This window comes from Notamacropus eugenii, chromosome 5 (genome assembly GCF_028372415.1).
Source record: "Notamacropus eugenii isolate mMacEug1 chromosome 5, mMacEug1.pri_v2, whole genome shotgun sequence".
NCBI classification, from domain to species: Eukaryota; Metazoa; Chordata; class Mammalia; order Diprotodontia; family Macropodidae; genus Notamacropus; species Notamacropus eugenii.
In genome coordinates, this window is record NC_092876.1 from 158,493,196 (window position 1) to 158,498,566 (window position 5,371).

The following is a 5,371-nucleotide window of genomic DNA, read 5'->3' on the forward strand; positions in this document are numbered from 1 at the left end:
CACCTTTCTCTCTGTGTATGCCCCTATTTTAGATGTGTTTCTTGTAAACAACATATTGTTGGATTATGGTATTTAATCCATTCTGCTTTCTCTGTTTTATGGAAGAGTTCATCCCTTTCACATTCGCAGTTTTGATTACAATCTGTGTCTGTCTCTCCATCCTCTTTCCCCCTGCTTATGGTTTTAGTTCATGTTTCTCCCTTCCCCTTCCAAATAGAGTTTAATTTTTGTCTACCACCTCCCTCAATCTTCCTTCCCTTCTTTCATCTCCCCTCTGTTTTACTCACCTTTTCCCTTACTACTTCTTCCCTCCCATTTGGACTCCCCTTCCTTTTTTCCCCCTTTCCTCTCCTAGTGCCTATTGAGTTAGTTAGATTTATATATTTAATTGAGTTTGTTGTTTCCTCCTTGAACCAAATCTGATGAGAGTAAATCTCAAACAATACTCATCTCCCTCCCTTCTTTCCTAGTATTGTAATATATTCTTGTGCTTATTCGTGTTATGTCCTTTACTTTTTTCCATCTTCTCCTTTTCACATCTCCTGTTACAATCCCTTAGCACCCTTGAATCACATTTTTATCATCACATCATTTACTTAATACTTTATTCCTCCATCTATATATATGCCTTTTGTGTATCATAATGAGTATGCAATTCCTAAGGTTAACAAGTGTCATCTTCCTTTATAAAGAGTAAACAGTTTACCCACATTGAATAAGAAGTTTCCCCCTCCCCACCCCGTTTGCCTGTTTATGCCTCTCTTTAGACTCGTGTTTGATGATCAAATTTTCTACTGAATTCTGGACTTTGTATCAGGAAGATCACGAAATCCCTTATTTCACTGAATGTCCATCTCCTTGCCTGAAATGTTATGTTCAAATTAGCTGTGTAATTGATCTTTGGTTGTAGCCCCAGCTCCTTTGCCTTATAGAATATCATATTCCAACCACTTCTGTCTTTCAATATAGAAGCTACCAGGTCTTGTGCGATCCTCACTGTAGCTTCTTAATATTTTAATTGTTTTTTTCTGACTGCCTGCTCTATTTTCTACTTCACTTATTAGTTCTGGAATTTCATACTGTTATTCCTTGGTATTTTCAGTTTGAGATCCCTTTCAGGAGGTGAATGGTGGATTTTTTTATGACTATTTTGCCCTCTGGATCTTGGACTTCTCAGCAGTTTTCCTTGATGATTTCTTGGAAGATATTTTCCAGGCTTTTTTTCATCATGGCTTTCTGATAGACCATATTTTTTTATTTTCTCTCCTGAATGTATTTTCCAGGTCAGTTGTTTCTCCAATTAGATATTTTGCATTTTCTTCTCTCTTTTCATTCTTTAGATTCAGTTTGACTCATTGTTGATGTCTCATAGAGTCATTTGATTCTACTTCCCCAATACTAATTTTTATCAGATTATTTTCTTCAGTTAATTTTTTCATACTCTTTTCCATTTGACCCATTGTTCCTTTTAAGGAGTTCTATTCTCCAGTTAGTTTTTGTACTTCCTTTCAATTTGCCTAATTTTCCCAGTTAGGTTTTTTGCTTCCTTTTCCATTTGTCCCATTTTCCTTTATAAGGAGTTGTTCTTTTCAGTGAATTCTTTTTTCATATTTTTAAAATAATTAGCTAGTTTTTCTTCTGTTTCTCTAATACTGTTTTTAAAATCCTGAGCTACCAAGTGAGAGCCTTTTACTAAATATGGGAAATAACATTCCTTCTCTGCCTTATCCGTTAGCTCTTTGGACTTGAGACTAGTTCATATACCCTTCTGAAGATTCAGATGGGAGTACAGTCTCAAAGCTGAACTCTTTGGTATTCCTATTTTGGTCCTTGTCCCCATCAAAAGATTCTATGGTCTTTTCTTTTCTGATTTTTTTCTCACTCATAATGACCAGTCTTTCCCTGGCTTTTAAACTAGATCTCTGCTTCTGGGAAACAGAGGGCTCTGTCATACAGTTCTTGTGCCCAGAACTTGAGGCTTTGTGTGTTGTAACCTCTGGTTCTTTCAACTAGGAGCTAAACTGCTGCAGTTTACCTAGTGCTGAGCTGGCTGATATTTGAAAGCAGAAGCCAAGAGAAGTCTTTCTGGGTTTCCCTGGTGTTACTCTTGAGTTAGCTGCATTGTTTTCAAGGGAGGGGTGTACTGGCCAAGGGAGGTGTCCTCTGCTTATCTAGAGCATAGGCAAGCTCAAATGTTTGTGCATCAGTCTGTACTAATGTCTCCTCAATTCCCTTGGTGTGCTGAGACATATCTGGGGTCCCGGTTTGGGGGTTGTAACCTCTACCCCCCTCCAGGTTTGCTGAGATGGGGCTGTCTGGGACAGCTCCAGTCTTGCACTGGTCCCCTTCATGAAGTTACAGCAAAAGGGACTCCTCTTTCCGATTTTCCTAGCCTCTCAGGCTAACAGACTGTTTACCCATTTGACTGATCCCTCTGTTCCAGGATTTTTCCTAGGGAAATATTTTATGGATTTTTTCAGGTCAACAAGGGAAGGAGGAGAGCATTTCCTTATTACTCTGCAATCTTGGGGGATTGATCTTCCTGGAAATTCAAGTAAGTTAGTTATAGACATTTAATCTGCTAGTTGATAGTCTCAGAAGCAACTGCTGTAGTTGCCTGGGGCTCCAGGCTCTCATTTGCTAGCTCAGTTCTGCTGGACTCCTGCCCTGGGTTGATATGTCCAATATTTGTCAGTGTGGGGAATGCTTCAGAGTACCCAAGGCTTCCTGGTTGTCCCTGCCCCAGTGGGGACAGAGCTGGTACAGCCTGTGCTCTGTGTCCTCCACCAGCTGAGTGTGAGAGATCCTTTCTGTCATCCTTCCAGTCTGTCCTGTACTGTAAATCTGCAACAGTCTATCTCTTATTGGATTCTGCCCCTCCATAATCCATTCAGATTATCTTTTTAGAGGTATCTGAAGGAATTTGTCTTAGAGCTTAGATGAGTAGTTGCTCTTACTCTGCCATCTTGGCTCCCCATTTGAACAAATGATCTTTAAATACCTAAGGGTAGAATCTGAATATCATTATTTTCTTTTGATTTAACCCCCTTTAAATGTGCCAGAAAACAGGGAATACACAGCTGAAATTATGTTTAAATCATTTAGTGTTTCAGGTTTATATGTAGCTGTTCTTGCTTTAGCTGAATCTTGGGCATCAAGACAGGTAGGAGAGCACACACTAACTGGTACAGTTACAGACAATAGAGGTGGTGTCACTCATGTAATTCCTGTGGCTTAAGGGCATGTTATTACCAACTGTATCAAGCACTTTGCAGTTTCTTGGAGAGATATATCGTATTTCTTTCAGCAGTTATTGAGATATTGAGAAGTAGGAATTCCTCCTGAACAATCCCTGGAAACAGATAAGGCAGAGAAGGAATGTTATTTTCCAGATCTAGTAAAAAAAAAAAAAGTTTAACAAATATGATACAGGTAGTATACTGGAATCAATGTAATTTCAAAAAAATTCATTGATGTTGGTTATGAACTATTCCTGGGTCCAGAAATCTTTTACTCAGAGTTTGCTAATCCAGATTTCACACAACCTATCTCAGAAGTAGTAGATGAAATAGTTCAGAATTGTCCCATTGATTTCAGACATCCTTTCTACAAGAATATTTTCCTCTCTGGGGGGTTCAAACATGTTCAGGAACTTTGGATGTAGACTACAATGGGATTTCAAAAGAACTGTTGATGCAAGACTTGAAACCAAGTGGAGAATTAAGTAGTGGTAGACTGATGATCAAATCTATTGATGTGCAATTCATTACACACCACATGTAGTGATATGCCATATGATTTGGGGAATCAGTGCTGGCCTCTACTCCTGAGTTCTACCAAGCATGCCAAACCAAAAAAGATTATGAAGAAACTGGACCTAGTATTTACCACTACAACCCAGTATTTGAGATAATGTCTTAAAATTTATTTCATAATTAAAAGTTAGGGAAATGGGGAAGAGCTCATCTTTCTGATTACCTGTTTTATCTGGATTGCTGATATTAAGATAGCAAGCTGATGACAAGGAAAAGACCAAACATAATTCAATAGGAATATTTTAATATGTGTATCAACATATGAATATAGAAGAATGGTAAAATGATTAAAATTGTTTTTATTTAGTTAATATTTGAATCTGTGTGTAACAAAAAGAAGTGGATCTTTGTTCTTTATGTGACTGGATATTTTGCATATTAATGGATGATCCAAGACCTGATGGAATTAAATGGTATGTATATAGCTATACAATCCTAAAATTGTATACTTCCAAGTGTACAATGCAAGAGCTTATTTACATTTCATATTTTTTGTGTTTTGAGGAAAAAATGTCAAAAAAAACTGTTGAATTTGAGGGGAAGAGAGACCAATTCTAAGACTTTTTTTTTAAAATGAGCCTCATGACATTTGCTTACACACTCATTTTATTCTAGTTATTAAATTTTCAACCCACCCCAAAACAATCTGGTTGTCTTTACAAGTGCTTTTTGAAACTAAAGCAAATATCTTGGAATAATTGATGCCTACTAATGCTTTCTTAATACTTTCATCATGTTTCTTGTTTTAAAACAAAAATAAAGACAAGATTTTTGGATCAATATTGCAATTATGTAGTGTCATGTCTGATTTTAAAAATCACTATATTAAAATTGGCGTGTTAAGTAAAACACCCTTTCTATAAAGACACAAAATTTCTTTTGATGTTTATTAGAAGCTCTTCAATCTCCTTAAAAGCTAAATGATAACTCTTTTCTGAAGTCCTCACAATCAACAGTTAGGTTAGTAAAATGATTTTTTATTCAATTTGCAAAAATAAGTGTGTAATTTCAGAACTAAAATATTGACGGCTTTCATTTTGATAATCCTACCAATATTTGATATTTTCATTTGTGTAATGAATTTTCACAGTTTGAATTTTTCCTAGGCACCAATAATATCATGCAAGTTAGATTTTTGTTGCATTTTTAAATCTCCGAATCATGCAAAAAATGAAAATAAATTGAAACTGAAGTACTTTTTCTAATTTTTTAAAAAATTTTGCCATTGAAATTGAGAATTTTAATATTCCAAACCTCATATGAGACAAAGTTATTAAAAACTTTGATGAAAAGTTTAAATGTGCCATCATCGGGTCATGCCAAACTGCAACCCAGTCATGGCTGTGAACATGTGTGGACACTTGGGTTTGGAGGGACTGCAGGACATAACAAGTACATGGAATATCTATTGTGACTTCCAGTTTCTCTTCAATTCTGTATTTGTTTCTCCACTTTCCCCTCTTCAGGGTAGCACCTTCTGTAGTGTTGACACCATTCATTGCTTAGACATCATCAGGAATTCTCTGCATCTTTTATGTTCTCTAAAGCCTTGGTTT

The 5,371-nt window shown here is 36.4% G+C and overlaps 1 pseudogene; it reads left to right on the plus strand.

Annotated features, from left to right (window-relative positions):
* The first annotated feature begins 2,986 nt into the window (after positions 1-2,986).
* On the plus strand, positions 2,987-3,921 carry LOC140508956 (actin-related protein 3-like; annotated as a pseudogene).
* The last annotated feature ends 1,450 nt before the right edge of the window (positions 3,922-5,371 follow it).